General features: G+C 43.3%; 1 long non-coding RNA gene across 2 annotated transcripts in view; it reads left to right on the top strand.

Annotated features, from left to right (window-relative positions):
* The window catches only part of LOC104686439, a 52,397-nt gene extending 46,314 nt beyond the window's left edge, over nt 1–6,083 (top strand). Inside the window, exons 6-8 of one of the 2 annotated variants that reach the window (XR_005601617.1) lie at nt 1,808–1,890; nt 2,245–2,368; nt 2,929–6,083. This is a non-coding gene — a long non-coding RNA (uncharacterized LOC104686439). Of the gene's footprint in view, nt 1–1,807; nt 1,891–2,244 lie in introns of both variants that reach the window. The other variant, XR_005601616.1, reaches the window with a different exon arrangement.
* Nucleotides 6,084–11,229: the final 5,146 nt, after the last annotated feature.

Here is an 11,229-nt window from a genome sequence, read left to right on the forward strand (position 1 = left end):
GATGACTGACAGTGTGAGATTTTTGGGGTCATAGCGGTCACTCTTTCCATGACACTGATGAAAATGATAAACTAAATGCCAGAAGTGTCCCTGGCGCATCATAGGATGAAATGTGTAAAATGTCAGTGTCTAGCCTGTGTCTATTAATAACTAAATATGATTGTGTGTAATGAGCAGAGATTTTCATGTTGATTGAAGTATGATTTCTTTTGATCTTCCAGATGTTGCTGCTTAGAAATTCATATTGCTCTTTTGCTGCTAAATGCATAATGACCTTTTAAAACCCTTTAACTGTTAAAACCCCTATTATTTTCAACAACACAGTCAAGTTTCCATCTTTTTTTATGTTGATTGGAAGTTTCTCTCTCTTCCCATCCTCACCTTCCCTTTTTGCTTTCTCTGGTCTCCTCTTCCTCTCTCTTTTTTACACCCTTCTTTTCCTCTAACACAGTTCTCTAGCAAAGTTCCTGACATCACATGGACTCCTGTGCTCAGAGGGGCAGATGGCATAAGAGCGCAGGACCCTGTCGCCACTCGTGTCACATCTACCTCCAAAAAGTTCCAGGCTGTTACCCGGCATTGCTGGAAAATTAGTCCTGAGCAACAATTTCAGGCAAACACCCAGGTCACCTCGCTTCTGAGGTAGAAAAGGAACAAAGGCAGGTGTCAGAAATGAAGAATCATGTAGCTGACGTTGATAGTGGAGTGATCTGCTCTGAAGAAAGGAATTGTGGAGCATTGTAAGCTTTCTGCATGAATAATGCATTTGTGTCGCTCATTTTTGGGCTTAGTCACACCCTGCCTTCCACATTTGGCCCCTTTATGGTTGCACCTGTGCATGAATGGTGACTGCCTGAGAGCCTGCAAGATTAAACAAGTCCCGGAGTAAAGGCAGCAGCAGCAGCAGTGTAAACATCTCTTCATTATCCAGCTTTTGTGCCAATCCCACGTTGGCGGAAGGCTGTCTCTGGCCTGTGTGACTCAGCCATGTAAATGCAGGAGCTGCTTCTGCACCCTGAAGGTGTTTCAAGCTCTTGACTGATTGGGTCAGCAAAGAAAGGAATCTCTACTCCTTGCACTTTTGCCAGTATAAGCTTTAGGATGCTTCAAGAGCTCTGAAGGGGTTTAACAGTGCTCAGGTTTCCTCCTCATCCCTGCACCACTCCAGCCTGAAAGGGCTGAAAGGGCCTTGGGAGACCACCTAGTCCAAACTCCCATTTCAAGCAGGGCCAGCACTGGCTTGAGACCTATTTCACTCAACCCATTTCAAGTGTTTAGAAGGGGTCTGGAAGGAGAGCTGCATCTGGCTTGTTATGTTTGGAATAATGTATATTTAATGGGTCAAGGGCCAAATACTCTTTATAGTCTCATTCCAAGGAAATGCAATGTCTTCAAGCAGGACTCCTGTAAATTAGCATGAGGATTAATCCACTTGAAACACTTTGACCAATTCACTGTAAAAGGACTGCTCTATCTAGCTACTTCCAAACCCTCCTTTGGGCCCACTGCCATCCAGCTTAGGAGCTGGTTCAGCTCTTATTACCTGGATGCTGGCACAGGGCAATCCCTCAGGTGTTTTTGTGCCCTCTGAAATGGGGACATGGCTCATGGATCTATTTAAGCTGTCATGTAACAGCAGGAAAACCACTTCTGCTTGGGTAGTACATAGAGGGAAAGGATAATAAAGACAATAAAGCAAAGTAAAACACCTAGCAAAAGAAATCCCGTTTCACCAAGTTATTTACACCTAGATCTGTACCTGGAAATATTCAACATGGAAAACAAGTTATTCTGGTTTTAATTGCAGATTCTGTGGCAAATATGATGCAAAGAGCCAAACCCAAGAAGATCCTAGACCCTTGGAGGGCCAGACCGAGTCTACCATGACAGGTGAAGAGTGTCTGTACTGGACGATTATTAATGATTAAAACCGCTGTGTATCATGTGGCATCTTTGCAATGTCCTTGTGAAAATAGATGCATCTTTTACTGGGGTCCCTGTGGTTTTGTTTGTCCCTAATGCAATAATGACAGTCCTGGGGCCCTATTGCTCTCAGCTACCTCTGGTTCCTGTGCAGTGTACTGTGTCCTTCATTAGATATTCTGGTCCCATCTGGTCTGACAAGCCTTCTTCATCCTCAGAAGAGATTACAAATAATAATGATGACAAAACCCGGAGAATTTTTGCTTTATTTTGAAAATGATTGTTTTGTGTTTCATGGTGGCTCTTCCTGCCTCTCTCCAGGGTCACCTGTAACAATTTGCTAGCCTCCTGCCATCAGATCCATATCAAGCAAGGGCATCTGGAATCTCATTTGGGATGGGAACAGCTCCGTTTCACCACCTCTGCTGGCCTTCCGTGGGCAGAGGTGAGGTTACTGTGCATGCAGTGGATTCATGACCATTACTCTGATAGAGGCTATTTTAGCATATTGTAGCAGTTTCATTTGTGTGTTGCCAAAATATTAAAAGAAAAGCTGGTGATAATACAGTATCAACCACCAACACTGCATAATTAAGCATGCATTATTTGCAGTTGATGTTTGTCTGTTCAATAGAATTAAGGATAATTAAGAGGAAACAGTGAGAAGATATCTCTGCACAATATAGCAATCTACCAAAGCAAGTGAAACAGGGAAAGCAATGTCTCTGAGTAGGATTGTTCACCCATTGTGGTGTTTGCTCCTTTGTTTCTTCAATGGGTCACTTATTATATATTAAAATGATATATTTGTTTATGTACATACGTACATACATGGCTTAAGTGAAAAGGTGAGAGATCATGGATAGGGCACATTAAGATTTTATAAGATCTGTTTAAAGGGCACACTCAAATTTTGAGAGAGTAGAAGCATTTGCCATGTAGGGCTAAGATGGACACGCCCCAGCTTTCTCTCATCCAGCATCCTTTCCTCTTGTTTACACCGAGATGCCCTGTTACTGTTCCTGTCTGGTCACATTCCCCACTCTCCTCACCCTGAAGCTAACATCTCTGGACTGGCTGGAGTAAGTCCCAAGGTTGTTAAACACTGGTTTGGATACTGGGTTTTGCTACAGGACTGAAAGTGGATGAATGCTTTGTGCCAATCCATACCTTGGTAAGAGCACCTTCTTCTGACGTCCCACCTTTGGGCTAAGCCTCCTCCCTGGCTGTGGTGTTACAGGTATAAATCACCTCTCTGTAGCTGGATAACCCTTTGCTTTAAGGGTCTGTTCCTTTAATCAAAAGCAGTAGGGACAGCAGAGGGAGTGTGGCTAAAGATATATTTACTTGAAATGTCCAGAGCTCTGAATATATCATCAGCATGGGCCAGAATGGCCTGGGGAACATCTGTGCTTCACCTTTGCTCAATGAAGACAAATACGTCTCACTCAGTGCTTTGTTCTTATATAAGTTTCCATATTGCTAGAAATAATTCAATGTATCTTGGTAATTCTGTTAAGGCAGGCTCACCAGTTCCCCCACTTCAGATTCAATAGTAATTGCGTTGATATTACCTGCAGGTATCTTTGTAAGATAATGCTGTTAATGTCACTACTCCAGAAGCTTTATCAACACACTAATTGGTGCAGGAAAGTTGACAGCCTGCCCTTACAAGTGCCTGGCTTTGAGCAACCTGAAATTGAAATGATTATTTGAAATTATTTTCATTTTTGAGGATAGTGCTCTGCAGAGGGACAGCAAGAAGCAGCATTCTTAGATGGCACCCAGGTTTGATAAATGGATAACTAATGCAATCACTATTTTTGTTTGTTCCTGTAGTGAAGGCACACCCAAGGCCTTTGGTGAGGATCAGGGTCTCTGTGCTCAGTACAATGTTACAAACAGCTTGCAATCAAATTTAGATTCATAAATAAGAAAATAAAACTATTCCCTTTCAGAAAAATTGAATTCCTTTTCTTACAGGTCGATAAGTGACCTCAGACAGTGGTGGTTGAAAAGAAGAGACAGCTGCCATGGTGTGCAGCAGAGCTTCCTGGCAAGGATCTTATACCTCTACAAGACTACAGCAAGATGAGTCCCTTCACTAATACAGAGCTTTGGGCAAAAAATGTGCTCCAAGAGAGAAACTTACACCTCTGTCTTCGTTCTTCCTTGCCTTTGCAGACAGGCAGAGTTGGTGGTTCCCTGTGGCAGCAGTGGCTGGCAGACTGACTTGCTGGGACAAGGCACGTGGCAAAGCCCTCCCCAGTCCCCAGTCTCTGGTCCCCAGTCCCTGTCTGGCCAGTCTCTATCTGCACAGATGCTGGCAGATACTTTAGGAGACAATGATTACTAATCAGTTTCTTCCTCCTCAGCAACAACTAAGGAAACAAGTGTAGTTCTCCTTCCCAGGCTTGTCCCTTCTCCCTCTCACGTGATCCTGGCCTGTTCCCACTCACAAAATGTTCAGGTAGATAGCCCAGAGACAACTTGGAAAAGCAATCTTCCCCCATACTGGTGTCTCCCAGCTTTTCCGACAGTTTTCCTCTAAATATTTTTTTTTGTTTTTGCAGAATTGAATTTTACCTGTAGTAAGGATCAGCCTTTAGCTGACTTGCACTGTTAAACTCTGCTGAGACCTGATCCTGAATTGCAGATTTTGCCTGGATTTCGCAGAGTTCTCTGAGGTCTAGACCTCCTGACACTGCACAAAAAGCCCTGATGAGATACCACAAAGGGGTAATGAGCACTACTGCTTGGAGAGGTGGTAGAGACCCCATCCCTGGAAATGGGGATGTTGGTGAGGCTCTGAGAAATCTGGTTTAGTGGAAGATATCTTAGATCTCATTCCAAGGGGGTTGGACTAGATGAACTTTAAAGGTTCCTTCTAACCCAAACTATTCTATGATTCTATGAATCTGTGAAAGTGGCCTGAATCCAACTGGCCTAGTTTGCATGTATGTTTGAAATTTTAGGAGCCTGGGCAGAAGGAAAAAGATGGATGCAGGTACCTAAATCCTTTTGCCAGTCAATGCAAAGGTATAAGCAATGATAAAGACTTCCAGAGGTTGCTCCTGCCTCCATTATTTGTGATGCGTGAGAAAAGAAGAGGTGACTCACTGGAAATGTTAGTTGTCTTCATGCCTTTGAAATCTGCTCCATCACCTCCTTCTAAAGGCAGGATTCTAGTACAGGATGGTGCCATTTGTTATGTTATGAACTATGTGGCAGAACTTAGAGCACTGATTTAAGATGGGGAATATCTATCTCTCAGCTTTCCTCTGTTGCAGGAAGAAATTTTCTCCCATTTCCCGTATCTCCAGAGTGCCCTGATTTGCTGTATCCTGGACGAGAGTAATCACCAACCCTTCTTTTCAAGCCAAGGCATGGTACAGCCAAGCTGTTAAGAGTCACATGGAAGAGACAGCAAACAGGAGGGAACCATGCATGGTCAGTCATCAGGCATGCACAAGTTTTGCCATGGTTTTCTCCTGGTTTTTATCCAGTCATGCTGAACTCTACCAGCAGATCTGCTCCAGCATGGCACAGCCAAAACAGCAACAGGGAAATGGCTGCACCACCCTGGTGGTATCAGAAGTCCTGGCTCATCTGGAAGAGGGAGGGTGCAGGTGCTTGTTGGTCTGTGCTTGGGTTTCTTTAGGATCAGTAGCCCTGATCATGCTGCCTGCACCAGCCACTGCAGCAAAGAATGTGGGCAAAATTCAGGCTAAGCCTGTGTGGATTTAGCTGTCAGCATCCAAATATGAGACTGTTGAAAAGGAGCAGTTTTGACAAACTGGACCAGTGTCTGATATTTGTAAACCAGCGTGTGTCTGTGTTCATATTTATTCACACCATTCTTCAATGTTTCAGTTCCTAGATTGGTGTGAGGATAGTTCCTTGGAAATTAATAACTGTTAGAGCTTTGTGGCTCAGTGAGTTGTTTACTTCCTTACATCATTAATACTATCCTTGTAGGGAGGAGGAGTGTTGAAAATAATAAACACTCTTTCCTTCATTAACATGCTGAAGGCTATGGGAGCAAAGGCAAGACATGACTGCTAGTTACTGTGGGGCCTCAAAATACACAGCTCCCAACTGGTGCTTCAGTCCACGCTCAGGTCTTTTCTCCTTGCTGCAATAAAAAAGTGGCATAATCACACAAGCCCAAGTTTCCATCTTTTTTGGAATATTGACTCTTCTGCTGTCTGTCTATCTGTATCTGTATTGTATATACATCACCTAGAAAACATACTGGATTTTACATACTGGGTGTGGGTATCGCTCATTACAGGAATTCACCCTGAGCACTGGTCCTTGGTAGGGTGCTGGTTCAGTAGGTGGCACTATTTCCTCTGGATTTAGGACCAAATCTGAGTCCCAGCACCATGTGTGGGGACTTTAAGGCCCAGTTTGAATCAGTTATCAGGGTTGGTTGCTTCTGTGCAGGACATGAAGCAGCATTTCTGGCCATGGAAGGGGGGTGGGGGGGTGGGGCGGCCCCTTGGCATCGTAGTCAAAATTAATTTCTGTAATTTCATTCTGATTCTATAAATCTCTTTTGCACATTCAGCTGGGAATTGCATCAGTTTTTTACTTTACAGTCTAAAAATTGCTCTCTGGTATTGAATGTGTTGTAGTAACTCTCTTAAACTAGTTATTACTATCTACCCCAGAGATGGCTGCATTCCTACTGTAGAAAAGAAATGTGTCCCTATACATTCCTTCCCTCATAATATTGAATCTTAATTAATTGCTGCTTATAAAGTGCTTTCAGATCCCCAGAGGAAGAAAAAATTGTATGGAAGTGCAAAGTATTGTTAATTGTTATTTTAGCACTTTAAAAGCATGAACCTGGCCCTGAAAACTAGCCACAAAATAATGCACTAATTCCAAATTCTGCATGAGAAAACTTGAGGCCACAAGGGAATTTGAAAGGAACCTAATTAGGCAGAACTCACAAGGCAGACAAAAACTGGAAGACAAAGGTTAAACAATAGAGGCAAGAATATATTTCATAGGAATCCAAAACACAAGTAGAGAAATGCAGTGATGGACAGATACCTGGTGTGGACCAGAGGCCAGGTCCAGATCCACTCGGGGAGATGCTTGCACATTAGCATACATCACTCTGCTAAATGTGCTGGGCAAACCCCAGCCTGAAGTAGCTCAAGCAACTTCCTTGGAGTGACACCAGGGATTTGCTTGGCCCCTTTTGTTTCACTGGTATCACAGGAGTGGAGACAGGGAATTAGACTGACATTGATAATGGCCTGCCATGCAGTCAGGGCAGAGAGTGATCATTTGTGTGCTGTTGGCTCTGCCCTGTAGGGTTTTTGGATTTTGTGGTTTTTCCACCCATTTTATTTTTCTTACTATTTTTAGAAAATTCTATAGAGAAAGAAGAAGTTGTTAAAAATACTAACTTAAAATAAAAAAAGTGAGGAACAGCCTTGGGGCCAGATTTACAAGGACAGCTCAGGATACTAACAGCCATTTTGTGCTCTAAGTCCAAATGTAAATTTTTTAACTCTCTCCTCTTACCTTTAATTTAAATTTATTTAAACAGGAAATGTTTAATTCCCTAAATACAAAAGTTTCCACTGATCAATTTTGCCAGGTGCCACGGAACTGGGCTTGCACAGAAAGACCTTCACCTTCAATTTGATGACTCTGAGGTGCTTGACATCTGTTTCACCGACAAATTTTCTCTCTTTCCCAGAGCAGCAGATCCTGAAGCCATCCTTTCCCTCCATGTCCTTCATCCTCTCACAAAACACAGCCAAACACTCCTTCCTGCTACACACCCAAACCCCAGTTCTTTTGAGAATCCCTGAGACCAAATCCCTGCTTTGTCTGTTTTGGGACAGAAACTCGCAGCCGGATCTCCCCTCTATATGGAAACTTCCTGCCAGTGGGGTACTGACTGAGATGGGATGTAGCTGTCTTGGTCAATCCCATAAATTATTCCCAGTGCAGCAGAAGCCCTTTCCTTTGCATTTGCAATTCAGTATGCACAGACTAAGGGAGCCAACCCTGCCTCTCCTCTAGTGCATGTAAGGATCCAACCCTCAAGGCTGCAGAATCAACTCTTTATGCCTTCTTGTTCCCTGTGACTTAATGAATATGTATGGTTTTATTGCAGCATGGAATAGCTCAGGTCCCATGAGCACAGCAAGCAGGGAAATGTTTGATTTGTGAGCCTGAGATAGGGAGCAGCAGTAGTTGAAATTCAGGTGCCACAGGGATTTCTGTACAGGAGGAGAGCCACGATATCTATATAATTTAGGTACCAAGGAGGTCTGGAAGATGGCTGGTTTGGGAGTCAGCACATAGAGCAGCAGTTAGACACCTCCAGCACCCCAGAGAATCAAGTTCCAGAGGCTTCAGCACAGTATGCAATCCATATTCACATATTTTCATTATTCAAAAAGGTTTTTACCTTGCCTGGAAATTAAGCACGAAGGGCCTAATTCTGGATGCTGCATGGATATAACCCTTGGCAACTATCACTAAAGTTGATCAGCAGAACAGTGTTCCACTTTTGCCTCTTTGAGAATGGGATTTGTTCCATACCTAACCAGAGAGTTGTCATCAGACTGATCCATACGCCTGCATAAGAAAGTGTCTCTTGTTTTACCATTGCCACAGCATTTCTTCTTTAGACATTCACTGCATGTCTAAAGGCTCCACAAATAATAAAGAACTGTGCTTTCCTTGCTAGTCCTTTACTGATGTTACCTGTGCTCAGGATGCAAAAATCAGTGTTCATTTCCCATTCCTGGAAGTGTTTCAGGCCATGTTGGATGAAGACCTGAGCAACCAGGTCTAGTGAAAGATGTCCTAGCCCACAGCAGGGGGTTGGAACTAGATGGTGTTTAAGGTCCCTCCCAAACCAGGCCATCCTATGATTCTTGATGATTCTATGATTTTCTTGACGTAAGATATGGCATATAAGTGTAGCACCCTTAAGAGAACGCCACAAATACTTTGTGGATAGGTACAACATCTCTCTTTTGGGCTGATCTTTGCTTAGTACATGCACGTTTTTAAGGCTAAATATTCCCAAGAAGAGGTTAAGATCAGAGTCTGTTTTCATTTGCTTTCCCCCAGTCAGTCACAGCCCAGGTACTTAGAACAAGGTTTTGTGAGGCAGCTCTGTCTTCCTGTCACAGTCTGCAAACATGTTGTGTCCTCCCTACAGATCCTGTGGTCTAACTGCTGCCCTTGCATTCACTCTGATCTCTGGACCTTGTAGCAACCAGTGTGTATCACTATAGAGAAAACAACATTAACATACAGGAAGAAAAGCAGAAATGGAAGTTCAGGGTCCTAGCTGAGCCAGTGTGAGGGACACGATGGGCCAGCACTGCCACCAGCAGTGCATGTTTAGGGATAGGGGCTGTACTCCAGAGAAGTGAGCTGTGAGCTTTCCCTCTCTGCCTGTGAAACTTCCCACTTAGAACAAGTGTCATTCCTCTGTAAGATCCACCCCACAAGCCTTCCAGCACAGCTCCCTATCTAGCAGGCATGCAACAAACTAGACCCAAATGCTTTAATTAGAGCATGCTACCATTACACAAACCACACAACAATCTGGGAGGGGGGTGGGAGAGAGGACCTAAGAAGTGATGCTAACTGTGACAGGAGAAAATGGATTGCTTTCCTTCTGTCTTTCAGCCTAATTATTGTACTGAGAATCTGTCTTCACTGTGTCTTAGAGCTTTAGGGCTCAGTGCTGAAAGCAGAGTAAGTGCCAGTAGCCAGGGAATGGGGTAGTTGGTACAAAACAACAAAAACGTCTTCATGAAGGCAGTGACCTGCAGGACTCTAATTAGCTCTGGTAGCAGCAGGGCCCAGCTGTGATGCTGAACAGAGATCTGAAGCTTGAAGAGACTGGCCAGCCACAAGCAGACTCCATAGCTGTGCCAGAAGAGAAGGGAACAGAGGAAAATTCTGCCACAGCGACATGAAAGAATGCTCAGAAGGTGTCTAGGGCTCCTGTGCCAGCTGGCTGAGTGGCTGCAGAGCCTATGTATAAAGACCACTTTCTGGGAAATGGAAAGACATCTATGTTTAATATTAGAGCTTGTGACTCGTTTTCTCTATTTGCTACCCCAACTGCATAACCAAACAGAGTCTTCAATCTTCCTTCCTATGACCTTCAATCATCTGTTGGAAAGACACATCACTTGGATGAAATGGAGAGAATTTATTCAGAAATTTCACTAACTGAGACAAAGCAACCTCCATTCTGCATTTGCCCATCTTTCCTTGAAGCCCAAAGATAATGTGGGTCACACAAAAGGCAGATTTTTCCATCAGTCTGACCTCACAGTACAGTCTCCATATTTTGTTAAATGCAGGAAGCCGATAACCTTATCCTTGTCATGTTTTCACAGATCTGTGCCTCTTTGCATCATATTCCTCCTGGCAATTCCATGTCTATTTTGTACTTAACCTCATAGTTTTGATTTGCATAGCAGGTTGCCTATTCCTTTGCTTTTGCACATTGCTTTTATTTAAGAAAGAATCCCATCCTAATCCCTTGAATTTACCCATGATTCTGCCATTAATCCCTCAAAAGAAAAAGAAAAGCTACAAAATATACAGAATGTCTCAGAACCCAGAGAAAAGAGTATTCCAAAGAACATCAGTGTTAAATACTGTTGTTTACCCATGCACTCCAAATGCATTAATAGGTTAGAAAATGGAGATGAGTCTAGGTTAAACAGACAGCTTTGTCACTTTGCAGATGACAGGCCTTTAGACTTACATGATAAATAAGACAATTCAAGCATGGCTTTACCACTCAACATACTTCTCCTCATGTTCTTATAAAAGCTTATTCAATTGTGTATTGATGTAAAAGGCACTTTCCCGCCTGTGATTATTTATGCAATCAGTAAGAAAAAATTCATGATGAACTAAACTCTGTGGGTCAGCCTCTAATCATTCTAATTTGAATGTTGGATGAAGAAAAAATGTCACAGGCAGCCAATATCCTGGAAAAGAGAAGATCTGTAGGGTCACTGACAGGAGACTGGCAGTGAGTTGTCACAGTAGACTTTGCTGGTTATTTGCTGTCTTTCTGTGAATCATCTGATCTTCTGCTCCTTGATCACAGGCTTAGGCTCCCCTCAATGCAAGACAGATGCCTCATTTGTGGGTACCAACAGGAGTCATGTCTAAGATGGATGTTGAACTGCCCAGATCTGTTGAAACTGAGAAACTTCTGGGCACAGCTGAAAACACAACATGAGTTGCCTCAGGAACACTGGTGCTTGAGGCTGTGATGCCTGCAGA

This window comes from Corvus cornix, chromosome 2 (assembly GCF_000738735.6).
Source record: "Corvus cornix cornix isolate S_Up_H32 chromosome 2, ASM73873v5, whole genome shotgun sequence".
Lineage (NCBI taxonomy): Eukaryota > Metazoa > Chordata > Aves > Passeriformes > Corvidae > Corvus > Corvus cornix.